A 21,471-nucleotide genomic window follows, 5' to 3' on the forward strand; every position below is an offset into this window, starting at 1 on the left:
TGTGGGGCTGGGTCACGGGTGCGTGGGGCTGGGTCACGGGTGTGTGGTCCTGGGTCACGGGTATGTGGGGCTGGGTCACGGGTATGTGGGGCTGGGTCACGGGTGTGTGGTACTAGATTAGTCCCACATTAGGTGGGTTTACAGCTGGGTGTAATGCTGGGATATGAAGCCTGCTGGGAGGAGGTGGTCCCTCTGGGTGTGACCTGGATATTAACTCTCCCTCCCTCCTTTCTTGAGCACATCCCGCTGCCTGCCTGCCCTGCCATGAGCTGTTTCTCTCTCCCATACCCTCTGCCACACCACCCTGCCTTGGAGCCAGCCGACTGTGGACTAAACCTCTCCACACTGTGAGCTAAATAACCCTTTCCTCCTCCAGCTTGTGGGTGTTGGGTATTTTATCCCAGCAACAAGAAGTAACCAAGACAGCCTCATGGGCAACGCAGAGTCTAACGCATCAACACCAGGGCCTGTAGGGGACGCTGACTCAGGTGTGCTCGGCAGATTCTGACTGCGGGTTTGGGAGCAGCAGCTGGGTGAGTGGGCTCTGTTTAGATTTGTTTTGGCACAGAAATGAAATCTGTGTCTCGGTGAGCTTTCCATTCATTTAATAACCTCCGCTCTTTAATCATAATGGCCGTCTATTTGGAGATAAACTCCTGTGGGCGGCAGGGCTGGGTGTCGGAGTACAGACGCACACAGGGAGACGTCGCCATCGCTCACGTACCCACCAGCACCATGGTGGGCGGAAGCCCAGCCTGCTGGTCCTGACGGGCCCGGAAGCCTGGGTCTCTCCTCGTGTTCTGCTCGTTGCTGTTGTTCCAGCCGAGAACAGAACCCCGGCATCGCATGGGCTGCTTCTCCTCATGTCCCGCGGGCCACGTGGCGCACGCGGTCACTGAGTGCGTTCGCGGGCTGGGCACCACCTCGCCCGTCCTGTGCTCCACCCCACGCTCCAGCCCCTCTCTGCAGAAGGCGACAGGAGTAGCCCTGAGGTCCCAGCATTGTGGCCAGAGTGAGAAGCACTGCTGTGTGCTTACAGAGCACCTGAGACAAGGCTGGCCTTCAGTAAACTTCCGGAAAATGCAGACTGTGGTAATTACGGGGCGGGGCAGGGGTCTAGGTGTTCTTCCTGCAAATATTTGAGACTTGAAAAACATTTATTGGCTTTAAAATATAAAAGGAAAACTTCAAAATAAAATAAAAAGTTTGTGGGTTGTTTTTTTTAAGCAGGGTCTCTGTGTGGCTGAGGCTGGCCTTAACGTACAACTTTCCTGCCTCAGCCTCCAAGTGCTGGGATTACAGACCTGTCCTAGCACACCCGGGCTTGAAGTTGATCAATTTTAAATATCTGTCAACTCTATCATGGCAAGGGCTTTCCTGCTCACACACACCCCACGAATTTCCTGCCCACTCGTGTGAGGCAGTGGCTGTGGCTGGCACTGGCCGTGGGTGTGACTGCAGGTGGCCTTCGTCACCATGAAGGAAGCGCTGAGGAGTCAGCGTGTGGGGCTCCAGCTCCTTCTGCACTTTCTCCCTGGCCGGGCGGTGTGCTGCAGGGCACCTCCTAGCCCTCGGTGAGGCAGAAAGGAGCCACCTCGGGTTTGGAGACAGAGCCAGCAGGACGGACAGAACCGACTAACCCCACCCGCCCCAGCCCGACTCTTCCTTGGGTGGTGTGAAGGGGCCCCAGAGGCCCGGTCTGGGTTTAGGTCACTAGCGTGTGCCGAGGCCTAGGACAAGGGAGATGCGAGTCAGCATTCATGATGCGGGCAGCACCTGAGAAAGGGCCAGCCTCAAGTGGCTCAGGTGGGGTGGGTGGGCGGGCGCTGGCTCTGTCTCGGGTCACCAAAGTCTGGCTGATGACTCGCAGGGCACCAAAGCCGGAGCTGGGCGAGTGCAGGCGCCACATGTGTGCTCCCACGTCGAAGCCTCTCCCGTTCTGCTCTCTGCAGAGGAGCGGCCAGCGCCTCCCTCCCGAGGAGCGCCTTCTGAGCCGAGGCAGAAGATGGCCTGTGCTTTCAACTGCATTTCTAGTTTTAACGGTGAGGTATTGTGTTGTCTTTAAAGATAGAAACTTCCAGCTCAAGAGCCGTCACAGCAAGATGACATCGGCAATTACTCTGACAGCTGCGCATATTAGCATGAACTCAGCCCTAAAAATAAACCAGACAGGGGCACAGGAGGCAGAGGCGGCAGGCAGAGTGCTGGAGAGGCTGATAGATGTCGACTCCTCTCTGCGCTGGTTTTTACTTTGAAAATGTGAACCAGCCCTTCTTTTCTCATTGAGGTAAAAACGTAACAGGCAAGGGAGAGGCACTTGCTGGCTTGAGAGAGACCAGTGAGAGCAGGTCTCCGGGGCGGCCCTACATTGTATTGGCTGCTGGTTTAGCGGTGAGTGTGTGGGCGCAGTGTGGCGGTGTGACTGCGGGTCACAGTGTGAGACGGGGTGATCAGGGCTTCCAGCTCTTCCTTGCTGCCTCCTGTCTGAAGCCTCGACCTCCTCTCCTGGTTATTCACAGGATGTGCGAGGGGTCATCATGAGCTGTGGCCACGGTGTGCTGCTGGACACGGAGCGCTCACGCCTGCCTGCAGGTGCCCGTTCTCCAGCCCCCTCGTCCCCCCAGCTTCTGGTCAGCACGGCCGTGCGTTACGACCGGCCTGAGAGGACGTGAGGTTTTTGTTGTTCTGCATCTTGCTCAGCAGAGCACTTGCAATTCACCTGTTTTGCTGAAAATGACAGGATCCGTTTTTTTAACGGCAAACAGCATCCCTTTGTGTGCAGAAACCGAACTCTGTGCCCGCTCACCCACGGTGGACCTCCACGTGGCTTCCCGCCGCCATCGTGGCGAGCCAGCACAGGGGTGGGGTCTCCTGACGTCGGGTGCCATTTCCTCTGGCTCCACACTTGGGAGCGGCCAGCTGGCCCCCTTGGCAGGGCCGGGTGGCTCGGCAGGGCCAGCTGGTGGCTCCTTCAGGTATCTGTGCGTGGTTCTCCTCGTGCTGGGGTTACATGCCCGCCAGCAGTGTCCGTATGCTACCTTCTCTCTGCATCTCACTGCATGAGAAATCATTAATTTGCACCCTTTATTCTGTAACAAAGGTAGAATGATATCACCATATCCAAATGTGGACTGTGTTTTAGAAATATCTTTGTATAATATTACATACTTTATGAGGCACTTTCTGTGTGCGTGCGTGTGTGTGAAACGGATTTCTCACTGTCCACCCGTTTTCCTCCTATGAGGCTGTCCACCTTTTAAAGAACTTGTAAAGTGATAGAACACTAGAACTAACCCTTGCACCCCAAGCGCGTCTCCCTGTGGAGGTCTTTAGAAGGCTGGACCATCCCAGACGGCGGCAGATTCAGGGGGCCTCGCCTGGCCGAGGAGCGCGCAGCACCACCTGTGTGGCTGGATGGTGGTGCTGGGGCTGCGCAGACCAGGGCTCTGTGGGCGAGGCTGACCCAGGACCACAGGAAGCCAGGTCCAAGCTCACAAGTCCTGGAGGCGGGCTGCCTGCTGCCCAGGGAGCCAAGTGCCAGCCCCTGCCCGTCCAGTCCCACCACGTGGCCACAGTAGGTGGCTCTGCTGCAAATGCTCTGTCACCAGGCCCGCCTAAGGGTGGCCCTCTCTGGGGCCCTGGGCAGCAGTGGGAGGTGGGGGGCAGTGTCACCAGCTACTGTGCCAGTGTGGTCAGCTGGCACAGGGTCTGTAGTGGGTGGCAGACGGCACAGGTGCCCATGAGTTGCCACCCCGTGATCTCCACTTTTCCCACCATCTCCACCCTCCGACGGCGACACCCCAGTCCCCAGCCTCACCCCTGGGTCTTCCTCTGCAGCAGGGGGTGGCGGCAGGTGAGTCTCCTCCCAGGAACCCATGGTGCTTGAGTTTTCCTTATTTAAGAAGAAAATCTCCTGTGATGTTCTTCTGAAACATTATTAGATTTTGGAAGGAATTAAAATTTTTATCTCTTTACTGTTAAAGTTAAACTTTCTTTCTCAGCTTGCTTATTTCTTCTGCAGAGTTACCCAGCAACAACCCCTGGTGCCCGTTTCCTGCCAGCATTTTACCAGGCACTGTTGCTCCCTGTGGCTGGTGCCCTGGTTTTGGGGCAGAGGACCCTGTCTCCCCAGTGTCTTCCTCCTCTCTTCACACTGCTCCATGGTCCCCGAGTTCTCACTTGGGTTCACTGATTTTCTTTGCAGAAAGAGGCCCTTATTATTATTATTATTATTAGCAGGATTTGAAGAAACGTCATTGTTCAGTGAAAAGTGGGAGTAAGTCAGGAGTCCGGTTGGGAGGCAAAGAGGCCTAGGAGCAAGAGGCTGGCGGAGGGCTGTCTGGTGCGGACAGGTCTCCTTGCTAAGGTGCATGACGGGAGCTTGACCCGGGGTCCAAAGCAAGTGCCTGGCTGTTTGACAGAAAAGCCTGGTCTGCACGTCCTGGAAGGAAGCCGTAGCCTGAGAGGCCGGTCCGGTCCCTCGGTTTCTACAGCCCAGGCCTCCCAGGCTCAGTCATGGGCGCTCCCAGCCAGGTGCTGCGGAGGTCTCCAGAAAACAGCCTGGGCTGGGAGCCCGGCTTGCACGAGCCAGGAGTTGCTTGGTGGTAACTGAAGACCTTTGCCCTGGGCTTAGTAATTAATCTTCAGTATGAGCCGTTGATCTGAGAAGTGCAGAGGGAGTAGAGCAGGAGCACCAGCAGGAAGAGAGGAAACAAGCAGGGGGACGCTTGGAGAAGCGGGGGCAGGCAGTGGCTTCCCGAGCAGGGCTTCAGCAGCTTGGGGATATGAGCAGGAAGCAGCAGAGAATCACAGCCAATTAAAGAGCGTCTGCACGGCAAAGGAGACGGTCACCAGAGTGAAGAGACGGCTAGCGAACAGCAGATCCCCGCGGACACTGAGAATGAACATCAATATGTCCAGAACCCCAAAACAACAAATAATCCAATCAAAACGGGCACATGAGCCAAACAGGCTCTCAAAAGGAGAAGCACAAATGGCCAGTAATCACGTGAAACAGTGCCAGTGCCTTTGGCCACCAGGGAGGTGCAAACCAAATCCGCCCGACCCTCTGCCTCACTCAGCCGGAACGGCTGTCATCTGTCACCGACAGCACAAAAGCAGCACCTGCTGGGGAGGGTGCAGCGTGAAGCTGCACCACCACGGACGTCAGGAGGCAGGGGTCTCAGCAGACTGGAAACCAGCCGGGCTCGATCCAGCTGCACCCTCCTCGGCATCCTGAAGGAAATGGAGTTGGCATCCCGTAGGGACCCTGTGAGCCACGTCGACTGTGGCTCAATTCACAATAGCCACGATGTGGAGCCGGGCTGGGCACCCTCAACAGGTGAATGGACACAGAAAATGTGCTACGGTGGAATATTACTCAGCCATGCAGAACAGCAAACTCATGTCATTTGCAGAAAAAAGGAGTGGAGCCAGAGAGTGTCATGTTCAGCGAAATGAACTAGACTCCGAAAGTTAAAAATCACATTTTTCTGAAAGTGTAGAATCTAGGAAAAAAGGGACATGAAAGGAGGCAATGAGATAAGACAAGGGACTGGGAGGGGTGTCGGGGGTAGTAGGGGTCACAAAAGGCAACTAAAAACAGCCACTGGGAAAGAAAAAGGACTCTGAAAAAGAAATTCAGAGAAAATAAAAGCAGAGCAACTCCCAGAAGAAAAGATAAAAAAACAAAGCAAAGGAGAAAACCCCACCACTGTGGAGCCTCGCAGACCCCCGGAGATGAATGTGTCCAGTGAGCGAGAAGTGAACGTGGGGCGCACCGGGCCGGCAGGTAGGCAGCGCGGGGAGAGAGACGGGCCCGCAGCACCCAGTGAGGTACAGGAAGTGAGGGTGAGAGACGGGGAGCGTGCGGAGAAATCCACCCAGGAAGTGCGGCCTCAAGAGAGTCCCAGAAGCAGAGCCAGAAAAGCCGAAGCGGAAATGTCCACAGAGGTCCAACAAGAACACTCTCTGAGCTGGAGAGGAGGGCCGGCCTGGGAGCGCAGAGCTGGGTGCAGCACAAGGGATGAGACAGACGCCACCAGGCGTTTAGCTGAGAGTTTTCTACCCACTGATGGAGAGAAGGTGAGGGAGCCTGAGGGGGCGGGAGGGAGACGCAGCCCACAAGACATGGAAGTCAGATTGGTGTCAAAGTCCCTAATAATAACTCAAGCTGGGTGCAGGGGTGCACACCTGTAATTCCAGCACTCTGGGAAGCTGAGGCAGGACGATCTCAAGTTCAATTCCAGTCTGGCTAATTTAGCTACTTGGAGAGACCCTGTCTCAAAATAAAACATTTTTTTTTTAAAGGGCTGGAGGTGTAGTTCATTGCCAGGACTCCAGGTTCAATCCCCAATACCCCCCCACACACACACACGTACACACACCCCTGACTTCTAGAGGATGGTGAAATGCAGCTTTGAGGGAACGGTCTGTGCTTATCGACTCTCTTCCGGGAGGAACTAGCCTAATTCTTCACACCAGTCTCCTGATTTAAGACTCACAACAAATTTTTAAGCTTTCATGATTATTCCTCTTCCTGTTTGAAGAGACTGAGGAGAACACAATGAAGTAACTTGTTACAGATCAGTTTTGGAAGCAAAATTATAAAGATTCCTTGACGACACGGTAAGACGTTTTATCCGACGTCAGGACAAGAGAGTGAAGAGACAGAAGGAAAGAAGAAAGAGCAGAGAGTTTTATCAGGACTGCTGCACTGAGGTGTGAGGGTGGTCATCCGGAAGTGGAGGGGACGCTGGGCGTTGTTAGTTTAGCTTCACCCCCTGCACACAGCCCGGATGGTGAAGTCCTTGACCTAAGGGAGTGTGTCTGGTACTTTGCATCACAGAACTTGAGGCACATAAACAAATGCTTGTGTATTTTTTTGAGACAGCATATTGCGCCATAGTTCAGGCTGTCTTGAACTCATTTGAACTCACTCTATAGCCTAGGCTGGCCTTGAGCTTGCAGAGATCCTCCTGCCTCTGCCTCATGAGTGCTGGGATTCCATGCATGTACCACTCCACCCAGCCAGTTTCTCATTCTTATTTGTATTAATCCATGTTTGCAGTATGTAGTGATTAAGTTCTTCATGGGGAGATGGCGCTTGGGTGTAACATATCTTAATTCTTTTTATGCCCCCCTCATCTCTTGTTCCCCTTCCCATTTGCAAAAGACTCATCTCCCCGTTTTCTGTCATTTGTCTTTTATTTTGCTCTTTAATTTAATTATACTTTGAGTTTCTCATATAAGAGAAACTGTGCAATATTTAAGTCATGTATCTGATTTATTTCACTTTATGATTTCAAGGTGCTTCCGTTTTGCTACAAATGACTCATTTATCTTTCTTTGCTGCTGTAGTAGACTGATAACTGGTGGTCAATTTATAACCCCCAGGTGAACTGAGTAAGCGTGGTACTGGGTGTGGGAGGCCCACCTGGGGACTGTTGCCAGCAGCATAAGAGGCAGAACTGGGGAAGGAGAAGGAGGCTGTTGGGAGCTGAGAGAGGCTGTTGGGAGCTGGTAGAAGCTATAATGAGCTTCTTGTTGGTTCTTTTGGAGGAGCTTGTTGTGCTGGCTTTCCTGATGAACTTGGCTGTTTTCATCCTCTGAGGAGCTCAGGACCTCGCTGGCACTGAGAATGGCTTCGGGTCACTTTGGGGGAGCTCTGATCCTCACTCTGAGCATCGCGTCCTGGCTCCAGAGGAGAAGACGGTGCACTGCCAGTCTCCAGGAGAAGCTTGATGCGCTGGCTTCCCTAATGGAAACTCAGCTGTCTTCTCCATCAGAGGAGCTTGGGACCTCACTGTCACTGAGGATGGCTGTGGAACTTTCCGGGGGGAGCTCTGGTTCTTATTTTGAGTGTTGCTTCCTGGCTTCAGTGCAGATCCCTCAGCCTGCTGGCACAGATCCTTCATCCCGCTGGCACAGACTTCCTAGATTCCACCACTGACCTCTGGGCCTTCACAGTGCAGATCCATGAAACAGGCCTGCGTGAGATATTGTTATAGGCTCTGGGCCTCCAGGTGGACTCATGGGGGGCATTGTTATGAGCTCTAGGTCTTCAGCCGGACTCATGCAGAACGTTTCCGTGGGATCCAGGCCCTCGGCTAGTTTTCTCGGTCTTAGTGTGGACAGATTTCCTGCACTCTTTTGTGTGTCATTCTTTGGGTGACTATTATAATCTTATAAACTATGTGTCCCGTATTATATTGTTCTCCTTGCAAAAATATCCCCCAAACCACAACAGCTGTGACGTAGTGCTCCATTGTATGAGGTAACTGTTATCTGTTCATCTGTGGACAGATACACAGGCCACTTCCAAGAGTTAGCTGTTGTGAGCTGTGCTGCTACAAACATGGGTGTGCATGGATCACGGTAATATGATGCCTTTAACTCTCGCGGGAAGACATCTAGAGGGGAACAGCTGGGTTGAACAGAATTCCTAGTTTTAGTTTTTTGAGGAATCTCCACACCAATTTCCACAGTGGTTGTACAGTTTACATCTCCACCAGTGCTGTAGAAAGGGTCCTTTTTCCCTGTAGCTTTGCCAACATTTATTGTTATCTGATTTCTTGATGATGCCATTCTTTCTGAAGTAAAAGGAGAGCTCAGTGTTGTTTTAATCTACATTTCTCTAGTGGCCAGTGATGTTAAACAGTTTTTTCCATGCATATTGGCCATCTGTACCTCATTTCAGTTGTCCATTTTTGATTGGGTCTTTTATTTTTGGGGTGTCTAATTTTTTTGAGTTCTTGACCTGTTTTAGATGTTATTCCTCTGTTGGAGGAGTAGCGGGGGCATCTTTTCCCGCTCTGCGGGCTGCCTCTTCACTCGGGTACTGCTGGGCAGCCCTTCGAGAGTAAAGGGAAGTGTGCCCCGTGCGGGCGCAGCCCCTCTGCACCGTGAGACCCGCTTGCCTCGGCCCCAGGAGCAGAGGGAGCAGAGTCTCACTCACCCTCCCCCAGGCAGGGGAGCTGCGTGAAAGTTAGGGTGAGCACAAGTGGCTCCAAGTCACACAGATAACTGTGCCAACAGCGTCAGGAGAGCCAGAGAACAAACTCCGGGGCGCAGCATGTATCTCCCGATTTGGGAAAAGCAGATGTAAGAGAGCTATTGAATCCTGCCGTAAAATATAGGAGAGCAGGCAAGTGCAACGGAAGTAGAAAGTTCACAGGGAGAGAATTAAACCCCTGGAGTGGCCGGTGGAGGGTACCTATGCTGGTTGCTAACCAGAGAGCTGTGATACAGCCAGGTTCGGTGCTGAGCAGAGTTCGTGGTGTGTGGAGGAGCCAAACCCTGCAACACCATGACTCGAGCAGACAGACGCCCCGAACCGGCGCAGCTCAGAGCCGCAGCAAGACCTGCGGTGAAGGGGCTGCGGGAATGGGTGACTCTCAGACCTTCGGATGCTACTGGAAGGGAAATCAAATTTTAAATGAATCCTGCCAAGAACACCCACCAAACCCAGATGGACGTGGCCAGAAAAGCCTGATAACGGGACATTTCTTCCTTTGTGTAAACCGTGCTTGTTAAACTGACGGCCTTGCAATGTAACTTGTGAGGTTTAAACTCCCTTAGCAACCCATGATGTCACCCACCCTCCAATCACAATGCGCCAAATCTGCCTTTGTACCTCCTAGTTCCCTCTCCCTATAGAAGTCCCAAAACTCTGCCTGGCAGGGCTCTGACTCTTTGGGAGCCATCCCAGTCAGGCCCACCAGTGTGATAAACTGCCTCCAAGCCTTCTCGGTGCTGTTTCTTCCCGTGCTTGGTCTGTTCTCTGTAACACTGCTGATGTGGGAATTGCGCGCCTTTATTATTTGGTGATCTGACCTTTGCGGTAGAAAGCACTGTATGTCTCAGTGCTGGACAGCTGCAGTGTGCAGTCGGCCCCTTCCCCGCCCCGCCCGTCTGGCTCCTCTCTGCCAGGATGACCAGCACTTTTTTCTTGTGCATTGTTCCAAAGATAATTTGCTTATGCCGGTTTTATTAAATATTAGCTGAGAGCTAATATTAGAGAAGCAGAGAGAAACTGCTGAGGCACAGTTCTTGGGGCCTAATACAGCCGATTTATTCTCAGCCCAGTAACGTAACTGGTGGTAAGTTAACAGAATCTCACAGCTCCTTGGAACTGTTGAGAGAAATCCACACCTCTGCTTTAGTAACCGCTTTTCAGGAAGAGTCATGTCATTAAATTAAAGATCAGAAAGTTTACAGTTTCCCCACCGTCCCTTTCTGTCTCAGAAGCACGGCCCCAGATTCTACTTTTCTGTGTGTGCAGCTGCTTTCAGAAGGCGGGAAGGCGCCTGTAGTCTACCGCTGCTGCTGAACTTGGCATAGTCCCCTCTGCGGGGACCAGTTGCCCTGCAGTTGACCTCAGGCTAATCGCAGGCCCTGGTAAGGGCGAGGTGCCGTTCCGGGAGGCCTGACCCGTCACTGGCCACGACAGGTGTCACCGGTGCCATTAAACCCACTTCCCGGTGCTCCAAGGTGCCGTCCCAGAGAGGGGTCTGTCCACAGGCAGAGCAGCCCAGCCTGCGGCGAGGGAGGGGCGGAGCGCAGCGTCTCCCGGGCTGCCCGGCTCCACAGCTGTGGAGGACAGTCTGTATATTAGCAAGCCATATGACTGATTCTGGAGGAAGTCTAGCAAAAGCATTAGCGTAAAAGGCAATGATAGCAGGACCTGTGTCCCTGTGGAAAGCCGCAGGACAACACTAGATGCTTTGCTGAGATATGCCCGAAGGAACGATAACATGATGGCTAACTAAGTCAAGTCTCACTCCTGTGATAATTGAGTTGTATTGTCCTCGCCAATGCTGTTAATTATTCCTCGCATTTGCCATGTTGCTGCTTTTTGTTTGTATCCTAATAAAAGGCTAAGGAGGATGGTAATGCAAGCTTCAGTCCAAGAGGCTGCAGCCCCCGATCCCATAACTTTCTCTTGTTTTTTTCATTCCCCTGGCACTTCGTTCTCGGGACCGTCACCCCAGACAGCAACTGACTACACTGACACACCCCGAGGCACCAAGACCACCCTGTCGCCTGCCACACCCACAGCCAAGCCAGTCCAGGTGTTTTGTTAAAATCTGCTGTGCGCTCACTTACTGATGCATGTAAACGTCAAGTTTATCGGGCTTTGCTCGGAGGCGGCAGGCCGACCTCTCCCGGGCCCAGCGCAGCGCCGCGGGGCGGCAGCGTGTGACAGCAGGCACAGGCGCGGCCAGCGGGAAGGCGGTGCGCCGGGCTTCCTCGGGGATTTTACTGGGGCTCCTTCACCTACGAATGATCGTGGCTCTGCGTGGCTGAACTCAGGTCCTCAGCTGATCCTGCAGGACGCAAACCCCGCCCTGAATCTCACGCTCGGCCTTCGGCCAGCCAGCCCCACGCTGAGGCCCAGGGGTACCACCTCCGCCTTCCACAAAGACTCCCGTCTAGGACATGATGGATGATCCCCCAGACGCCGACGGCGGAGGCAGGCTTTCTCTTTTGGCAGGGAACCCTTTAAGGCTCGATCCCACACACATGGCCGCACACGTGCAGCACGACACACAGGTGTCCGCCCCAGCAAAGTTCCGCAACAACTTAGCTCCGTGTAGAGTACTTGTTGAACAAATTGGAAATGTACTTGTGTACTGTGATATTTTGCGGCCAGAAAGAAGAATGAACAACCTTTTGCTGAGGAGAAGAACAAGTGTTTACTACCACTGTGTAAAAAATACAGTCTTGCAAATCTGCTTGCAAGTGCCCCGGCAGCTCTAGAATAACAGAGGGGCCGGTCACGTTTGCCCCCTGGGGAGCAGCTGGCGGTGGGGGTGGACAGTGGGCTGGAGGAGGCTTTTCATCTCTGCCTTCTACAGGCTGAACTTGGAAGAGTGAAACATATTGCCTACTAATAAGTAAATTAACTTAGAATTCAGGATGATGATAAAGCTCTGCTCTCCCGGACCGCGCCATGGCTCATCCTTCCTCCTCTTCCTGCCAGCTGCCGGTTCTGGAATCTCCACACCCATCACAAAGACCACAGAGTCTCCTTGCTGAGTGTTAGGAGTTGCTTTTTAAAAATTAACACAGGGATGGGTGTTGAGTTTTATCAAATGATTTTCAGCATCTGCTGAGACAGTGATGCGCCTTTCTCTCTTTAATCTCTTAATGCGCTGAATTACAGTATTGGGTGTCTTGAGGTTGCACCATCCGTCCATCTGTGGAACAAATCTGTGATATATCATTCTCCTAATCTGCAGCAGGACGCAGCCTGCTAGGGTTTTAGGAGGATGTTTTTCCATCTGTACCCTGAGGAGAAAAGGCCATCATCTTCCTCTCATCGACGCTTTTGGTATCAGGTAGACGCCAAGATCCGAGGAGTTCGGGTGACGTCGCTGTTGTCCAGGCTGATGGACACTTTCGGTAACACAAAGCGTCTCCGGTCCTCTACGGCATTGATCCTGCGGTGCTTTGCCGGGGCAGATCATTGACTGTGCTTTCTCTCTGGTTGGTTTATTTTTTTCTCATATATTGTGGTAGAAAATTATCTATTTCTTTAAGATTTTCAAATTTACTTTAATTTTTGTTATAGTTTTTAGGTGCGGAGGGTTGACCCAGGTCCTCACGCTGCTAGGGTTGTGTTCCACCCCAAAAGATACCCCTGAGGACCCATTTTATTATTCAGTACGCAAATCTTCCACGTCTTTACTTGTATCTCCTGTCAATTTCTGGAATTTTTTCTCAGAAGGAGTGTGTGGTTTTTCTGCTGGTCCTTGTGTGTCCGTCCTTTTTGCTGAGTATATTCAGCGCCCTCTGCTGGGTGTGTGGATGCTCACGCTATGTGTTCCACCTTCTCTCAGCGTTTCTCTCTCATCTCCTGAGAGGGCTGAGGAAACGGCCGCGGGACGGAGACGAGGACGCAGGGTCAGTGCTGGAGCTCTGAGTGAAGCTGCAGCTGTGAGCTCCACAGAGCTGGCCCGTTCACGGCCGCACGTTCCGTGAGCTGCGGTTCCCCCGGTCGGGAGGGGATCCAAGCAGGGCCTGGCTGTGCCACAAGGAGCTAGCCATGGTGAGTTTCATTCTTTTCCTTGGAGCAGGGAGTTTCACCCCAAATGGGTTCTCCCGAGACACTTGAGTGGGCCTGGCTGGGATCTTGACATGAGTGTTCAGGGCTGCAGGAAACGGCGCAGGGAGGGTGTGGAGGTGGGCGTTCAGAGACGCCTAGGAGCCAGCGCTGTCTGTGGGTGCTCTCTGGGAGGGGAGCGTGGCCCAGCCATTTTCCTGGGCAGAACCTGCTACACCAGGGCAAGGTTATGCTGCTGAGTGGTAATGCCATGTTGTGTACACAGTAAGGTCTGTGTGCGCATGTGCGCGTGTACGTGTGTGCCCCTGTGTGAGTGCGCACACACGAGTGCACCTGTATATGTGCGTATGTGAGTACTGCATGTGTGTGCATGTGCACATGCTCACGTGTGCTATGCACACCTCCCCTCTGGCCTGACTTCCCTGTGACACTCGCTGACACCAGCTTTGGGGCCCAGTCCCTGTCCAGGGTGAGTCGTGATGGCCTGGCCTCCTTGTTGCTGGACACCTGCTGCCATGAGTGACCCTGCAGTTCTCAAGGGCAGAGTCGCTGGAGAACACAAAAGGCAGAGGCAGTAATGTCCCAGCAGACCCCGGTCTCTGTCCGTTACCGCAAGGCAGCAGCTTGTGTGGTCACACGCGGATGATGGACAGCTGTGGTCGCCCTAACTCAGTGGACAGCGCTGCCATTCTTAGGAGGCAGAGGTTCCTGCAGACCCAAGCTCTCCAGCTGTCCCCATGCATGACACTCGGCTTTGTTCCCTCAGTGTCTGTGACACACCTGGGAACTTACTGAGAAAGACTCGGCTTAGAATGCGGCTTTGCTTTGTTGTTATTACTTGGCCTAAAGTGTTCGCTGTAGGTGTGGCCTGGAAGGGTCTCTCCTCCCTTGATCCCTCTGCCTCCTGCCTGCCCTGCCATGGACTGTTTTTCCTCTGCCATCCACTCTGCCTTGGAGCCAGCCGACTATGGACTGAAACCTCTACAAACTGTGAGCCAAATAAACCTCTCCTCCTTTAACTTGTGGGTGCCATGGACAAGAAAGTGACTAAGACATCACTTTTTTTCTTTTTTGAGATAGGCTGCTATGTAACCCAGGCTGGCACTGAACTCACTATGTAGGCCAGGCTGGTCTCAAACTTTTGGCAGTCTTCCTGCCTCAGCCTTTTGGGTGCTGGGAAGGAAGGGAGGATAAACAACCTAAAATATAAAAACCTAGAAGTGCCCAGGAAATCATAGCAAGAACTGACAAATGGGGTTGTGTCAAACTAAAAACAGCTGCACAGCAAAGGAAACAACCAACAGAAAGCAGTGGCAGCCTGCAGCTGGAAGGAAATCTTTTTCCAGCCTGCAGAATGGAAGGAAACCCTACTTTTCTGACAAAAGATTGATATCCAGGATGTTTATAGGACTCAGAAACTTAACACCCAAAGAATGAGCAGTCCAACCCAGAGTTGGGGAAATGAACTGAACAGACACTTCTCAAAGGATGAGCAAACGGCCAAAAATTATATGAAAAACATTTAACATCTCCAACCAACAGTAAAATGTAATCAGAACTACAGCAAGATTTTGTCTCAACCTAGTCAGAACTGGCTAGCCCCAAAATGTAAAAAATAATGAATTCTGGCAAAGATGAGGGGAAAAAGGAACCTTCTGCACGGCCAGTGGGACTGGACATTGGTGCAGCCACCACGGAGATCAGCGTGGCGGGTCTTCAGAAAGCGAAAAGAACTCGCCCAGGACCCTCACAGGTACCGGAAGGGTCACTGTCAGTGTACCTTACACCCCTCATGCCCAGCTGTATCACGACACGGCTCACACGGCCCCGTTTTGCAGTCTGCTGAGGTGCCCCGTGTGGGCGGATGAGGGAAAACGTGGTGCAGGCACGCAGCAGCTGCTGGCCACAGAGAAGAGCGAAGCTGGTATGGGTTAGGTCTAAACCGCTCCGAAGACCCCCCTGCTGTCTTTCTACGGAGGCTTCTAGCCGACTTCCTGTCAGGTGGTGGGGTCACTGGGTCGTGGCCTGGAAGGGTCCATCTCCCTCCAGCTGCCCCCTCGAGCTTCTTCCTGTCCCCACGCCCCGAGCCGCTCTCCTCCACCGGGCCCTCTGCCCCGAGGTCCTCTCTCGGAGAGGCCAACTAGGGGCCAAATAAACCTCGGGGTCTTGAAGTTGCAGGATTGTGCCTTAGTAAGGAGGAGACTAGGACAGACATCAGACAAACTGAGGAAACCAGAGATCAGTACGCAAAACCATGAAGGAAATTAAGGCAGACCCAGAAAGACGAGAATCTCATGATTTCTCCAATACTCAGAATCTAAAAAAAATAAAAAAGATCATGTGGAAGTGGAAAGGCGACCCATAGAGAAGAGGAGGGGTGACGTGGGGTTAGGGGCAGATGAATACGTGGCAGTGAAACTTAAGGAGAAGGAAGGAGAGAGAGAGAGAGAGAGAGAGAGAGAGAGGGAGGGAGGGAGAGAGGGAGTTAAACAGTTCACCCAAGGTCACAGAGCTAATAAATGATTAAACTGGCAAGTGAGGAATACTGTAACAGAAATAGATGAAAAATTTACAACTTCATAATAAGAACTGGTGCATTATCATAATGAAATGTTTTAAGTGGAAAAATAAATTCTAACACTTAAGGAAGAAAAAGTAACCTTGCCAGGCTAAGTGACACATGCCTGTAATCTCAGCACTATAGGAGGCTGAGGCAGGAGGACTGCTGGAAGTTTGAGGGAAGCCTGTATAACTTAGAGAGTTCAAGGCCAGCCTGAGTTACATAGCCCTGTCTCAAAACACCAAAAAAAAAAAAAAATACAAAGCAAAGCAAAGCCCAATAAACCGTCTCGAGCTGGCCATTGAGTTTGGCCCTAAGAGGTTTCCATTCTTAAGCACTAGTAAGCAGTTTTCCTGACTGTGCGCATTTGGCCCCTGTAGGAGTCCTGGGAGGAAAGACGTGGACGGGCCAGCGTTGACCCCGAGGGCAGCCGTGGCCCAGCACGAGGAGTGGCCGGCACTCAGGCACAGTGTGGCGGCGCCTCCCCGGCTGCCTCGCACCCTCGCCCCGGCCCGGCGCTTGGTGTCACCTGTCCACATCGAGCACAGTGGGGACGGCCAGTGTCCCCATCCGTCTTTGGTGTCTTCGTGCTGAGAGGTGGCAGCCACCTTCCCTGAGCTTCTCAGGTGAGTGCCCAACTTACGGAGCTGTGTGGGAGATGGGCAGGCTCCGTGGCCGAATGTCCCCTGCAAAGTCAGAGGTGCCTCCTAGGGCCCCACGGCCCGCCTCCACCCCACCCAGCAGCCCTCTTCAAGCCCAAGTTATGGTGTCTGTTTCAAGGAGCCCCAGCAGTTACCTGCTAGACTGACGGGTCTTGGTTTGCAAGTGAGCGAGGCCCGACTGCAGGCCCACTCCCGACTGTGCCCGACACGAGCCAGGTGGCGCTCTGGGCGGCGCCTCCAAACCAAGTCAAAGAGCTTGGGAGGGTTCGGCAGAAAGGCGGCAGAGAACAACTCCGAGGGAGACGCTCCCAAAGGCATCCTGGTGCCAAGCAACAGACGAGGGACAGCCCGCGTCCACGCATGTGGGTGAGTGTGTTCCGTCCACACCGTGCACCTTCGTCAGCCGCAAGTCAGGAGGGCTGAGTCGGGCACAGGCGGTCACACATCACGTGGCTCCCTTTCTGTGACATCCCCGGCCAGGCCACCACGGGGCACAAGACAGTGGCAGGGCTGGAGGGAGGGTGTGGGGCGCGTGGTTGAGGGATCTGGGCTCCCTTCGGGCAGATGAAAAGGTTTTGGAACTAGTCAGAGCGGTGGTTGCGCCATATTGTAAATACATTAAAGGCCACCAAACTCCTCTCTTCAGATGTGAATTTCACAACCACAAATGCTGGGAGAGGGCAGAGGGTATCCCACCCCTTTCCCAGGGCAGGCCTGTCCCCTGGGGGCACTCCGCCCCTGCGCTGCTGTCCCAGCTCTACCGGGCAGGGAGGTGGAGGCTCCAAGTGTGGGGTGTGGTGTGATCCACCTGGAGGACCCCCCACCGTCCCCGGGCCTAAGCAGAGCCGCTGGGCTCTGGGACCTCCGCCCCTCCAACAACGTCGGAGCTTCATCCTTCTGTGTCCTGGACGACTCCCCACTCAGCACCGCGCTAGCTGCTCCACAGCAGAATCAGCTGCCACCCGAGGAGGCCACGCCGGGCCGGTGAGGGCCAGCGGGGGGAAGCCTGGTGCGATGCTGCGGAGGCTGGCGGCTGAGACTCTGACTCTCACCAGCTCTCCTGTGCTGGAAGACCGCTCAGCAGTACGCTCCCAAAGCCTTCTGCGGTCAGCTCTTTCGCTTGGAACCGCACCTCTGCAAGCTCATCCTTGGGACGCAGAGACAGTTGTCCTTTCACTGCTGCGACAGAAAACGTGCACGAGCCAGCGTGGACCAGGGAGGGCTTCTTAGGGCTTCTGGTTCAGAGCTTTCTGTCCGTGGCTGTGGGTGCCATTGCTTCGGGCTGTGGTGAGACACAAGGGCGGGTGACAGGACAGTGCCCAGGGGCAGCCAGTAGGACAGACAGTGCACAAGCCCAGGGGGAAGGCCCCGCCCAAGCTCCAACCCCGCGCCCCTCTCCCCCCAGCGGGCCATCAAATTATGACCTCATCTCACAAGGGCCTTGCCTGTGCCCGGACTCCCCACACATGAAGGCTTCACTCCCAGGGTGGGAAGGAGGAACCAGAACCAGGCTGCCTTCGTCACAAAGCCGGGCTCACTGATGGCGACAGTGTGATGCTCCCTGTGATGTGTGGGCTTGACCAGGGCAGGGAGTGCCCCGCAGACGGGCAGATTCGGAGCACGTTCGTGGACGGCGGACGTGCAGGCCCAGCCCAGGGGAGAACTCGCTCACCGGACGTGAGGGCACCGGCCGAGGAGCTGGAGCCCAGGTGGAGCGCAAGGGAGCGGAGGAGGAAGTCTGCTCTGCCTCTCTGGGGGAGCGCAGCCTCGCCCCTGCCTTTGGACAGCTGTGTCAGCCCTCCAGGCCTCCAGCACGGTCTCTTCTGTTCTCCAACACGACTTACACTGAGCTCCAGGCCCTTGGCCTTCGCTGACCCCCGCTCTCCAGTGTGGACGTGGCCATCGTGCCTTCTTCCACCCGGCTCCACAGCGGCCCCTGGGACGTCCCACCTCTGACCCTGCAATCACACATATATGTCCTATCAGTCTGTTCCTCTAGTGAACCCTAATCCAGGCAGCTACAGAAGTCTGGCTGGATCCCACAGAGCAGGGAGACCCCACCTTGAGATGGACACGTCACTGTCACACTGTGTGGGGGGTGTTACGAGGCGTGCACGGCTGGGGGGTGGGTGCAGACCTCCTGGGAAATGCAGCCTAACTAAAATTCAACATATCTTGAAAGAATCTCTCAGGGCCTCAGCAAGTGCCCGCGGGAGGCTGTGAACGGAAACCGTGGGATTTCAGAGCAGCGTGGACAGTCCGATCCTAGTTGGCAGGAAGAAATGCTAGCAGTGGCTCTTCCTGGGTTGTGAGGTAACAGGACATATTTCTTTTCTTCCTTCTTGGTGTCTGTGTTTTTATCATTTCCAGGATAAACGTGTCAATTTTATAATTAGATATAAAAAAAAAAGTAAAAATACTGAGAAAATGTTACCTTAGAAGGGACAAGGCCACCGACCTGAGCTTCGCCGACCCGTGGCCCCCCAGCCGCCTGCCCTGGTTTCACCCCCGCCCGTCTGCCATCCTCAGCCTCGCCTGGATCTTTCCTCTCTGTGGACAGTGATTCTCTGGCCCCCGAGTGTTAACAGCTACAGCGCACTGTGGACTCTGCAACGACTGCCCTGTCTGCTTCCTGGCAGGGACCCTCTGGGCCCGCCTTCTCCACTTCCTCTCGCGCAGGTCTCCCCTCTGCCCCACAGCTCCCCTCTGCAGAATGCCCTGGGCCGGTCACCGCACTGTCACAGGCCGGGCGACTGGGGCGGGCCCTGGCGCCTGCAGGGTTTCCCTTGGGCTCCTTGGTGCTTTAAAATCGTTGATTGATTCCCACATCTACCCGACGGGAAAGCCCCCACCAGCGCAGACTCTCAGTCTCCCTGAAACGGGGAGACCTCGCAGCACCGGTCACAAACAGCCCTGAGGGGCCCCGCAGCTGCTTCCGGAGGACGCAGGCTCCCAGGACGGCTGACCCACCGCGCTGGCCTGGAGCTGTCTGGTGCCCGGTTAGGCATCTGGCCTCCCGCTGGCCTTGACCTGTGGATTCTGAGTTAGGATTCTCACCCAGTGAAGGCTTGGAATGTCATCACGAGGTTCAGGCAGCTTAATGTGAGTGCCTGCCAGGCAAAGCTGAGGCTAGGGAGTGGGTGCCAGCACATTTGAAATGTGATCCCCAGAACCTGATAAGAGAGGGAGGCAGTGAGACAGACGAGCAGGAGGGTAGCTAGCGTGTGGGGGGCTAGTTGTTATAACCTAGCTATTGCGCCACGTTGCTGTTCTGTATGCGCCTGAGTAGCCATGATAAACAAGTTGTGCTGTGGAATTTCTCTCGAGTCTTTGTGACCTGACTGGTATGCTGTGCTGATAAACATGTTGTGTTAGACCAAGATAATATTTTCCTTAAAGGACATAATAAAAAAAACCAACTGTCCTTGTGCACTAGAAAAATGCGTCATCTGCTTGATGTGCTGTCCTATACCAATCATGTAAAACCACCTCAACCTTTAACTTGTATCCCCCAATCCGAAGCTGCCACTAACTATCACCCCATTACCACCCCTTCTTTGTGGTTTTTGTGCTTAAATACAATGTGCTTAGCTTGTGAGGCGCGCATTCTCGGGGCCGGTCCTATGAGTTTGCATCAGCCAGGCCTGGAATAAATGCCTTTGCTCCCCAAATTTGGAGTCTCTGAGTCTTGGCTTCCCACGGGGGTCATGAGACCACAACACTAGTCAGCAGGGGGCCAGGGCAGCCACCTGCGGGTCCCGAGGCACTCAAAGAACAGGGAGTGCAGCAAGCTGGGCTCTGCATCGCCAGCAGCTTCCCCACGCAGCCTGGGGCGCCGGGGTGCCGCCCTGCGCACCTGCACCAGGCTCCCAGGAAGGAAGCTGAGGACTGGTGTGCCAGGTGATGGCCCCGTGCCCATGGGCAGGGCCCTGGCAGTGTCTACTGATGGCATCCCCTCCCCTTAGCTGGCATCACGGTGGCACCTGACACCTGTGACGGACAGGCTCTCGTTCTCCCTGTGCTCACCTGACGCCTTCCATGGGGAGGGAAATGCCTTGAGCACCTGCGAATCCCGGCTTGCTCACCCCTAGGGGAGGCGCCATGCACACATCGGTCCCTGCCCTGCGCAGCCCTGGCTTCTGCAGGCCTCCCGAGGCTCCCCGGGAGGCACAGATGAATGGTCAGGGAATCCCTCCCTGGTGGCTCCTCCGGCGTCCTCTGCAGGGTGCTGGCCCGAGCCCGATCACCGTGGCCTGATGCCCCACAGCACATGGCCACGGGGACCGGCTCGCTGCCCTCGGTCAGCTGAGGGCGAAGCTCTGCTGTGCACGTGGCGCGTGCCCCGGGCGCTCAGGTGACTATGGTCGCCTACTGTCAGCCTGGGCTCATGGCTTCCCGCTCCTTCCATGAGCAGGTGGAGGGATGCGTGGGGACAGACTGACTGCAGGGCACACAGCCAGCGGGCAGTGGCTGGTTTATCTGGAGCCAGCCGGGACCTGGGGTGACCGCCCACGTCTTGGGGAGTGGAGGCCGGGGGTCCCAGCCTCCTCTCCCCAGCCCTCACACTCCTAAGACCCCAACAAGAATTCCTGGGGCAGCCTGTGGCCCCAGAGGACCCTTTCCAAGTCACCTGGATCCATAGCCAAAGACTGGGCACCCCGCCCGGGCTGCTGGGGGGCACTCCGCACACAGAGGACCCCTCAGTTCCTGCCATCCAGCCGGCACCTCATTGACTCGGTGCTCCAAGAGGGCTGAAGGTCAGAGCTGCAGTCCTCCGGCTCCCTGGTGAGGGGTCCCCTGCCCTAAGGCACCGGGAGGCCCAGGAAGCCGCGCCGCCCGAGCGAGGCTCTGCCCACAGCAAGGCAGGACTTGTGCGGAGCGCGGCGGCAGTGGGGACGGCAGCCCGGCGGGAACTCTCAGGAGGGCCCGGGTGGTGCGGGCAGCGCAGTGAGCCGGCCTGGGCCCGCAGCACCCCGGCGCCCGGAGACTCGCAGCGAGGTCAGCGGCGCGGTTCGCGCGCAGTCGGGAAGGTTCGCACGCCCTCGGCGCGGAGACCGTTCTGCCCGGCGCGTCCTCAGCTTCTCCAGCCGGCCGAGGGTTCCTGCGGACTCCAGCCCGGGCGGCTCCGGGCGCCCCTCTGCGGCCCCGCGGCCCCCACGGTGCCTCCGGCCTCCGGCCCAGGC

At 55.0% G+C, this 21,471-nt stretch overlaps 1 long non-coding RNA gene across 2 annotated transcripts; it reads left to right on the forward strand.

Moving 5' to 3' along the window:
• The first annotated feature begins 460 nt into the window (after positions 1-460).
• On the forward strand, positions 461-18,626 carry LOC106148380. 2 transcript variants are annotated; one of them, XR_001233780.1, is made up of 2 exons: positions 461-533; positions 16,007-18,626. It is a non-coding gene; the product is annotated as an uncharacterized LOC106148380 (long non-coding RNA). The 2 variants fall into 2 exon arrangements; XR_001233778.1 differs by lacking the exon at positions 461-533 and adding an exon at positions 10,755-13,051.
• Positions 18,627-21,471: the final 2,845 nt, after the last annotated feature.

The sequence above is a fragment of the Chinchilla lanigera genome, unplaced genomic scaffold (assembly GCF_000276665.1).
Source record: "Chinchilla lanigera isolate Chin_1 unplaced genomic scaffold, ChiLan1.0 scaffold00019, whole genome shotgun sequence".
Classification (NCBI taxonomy): Eukaryota; Metazoa; Chordata; class Mammalia; order Rodentia; family Chinchillidae; genus Chinchilla; species Chinchilla lanigera.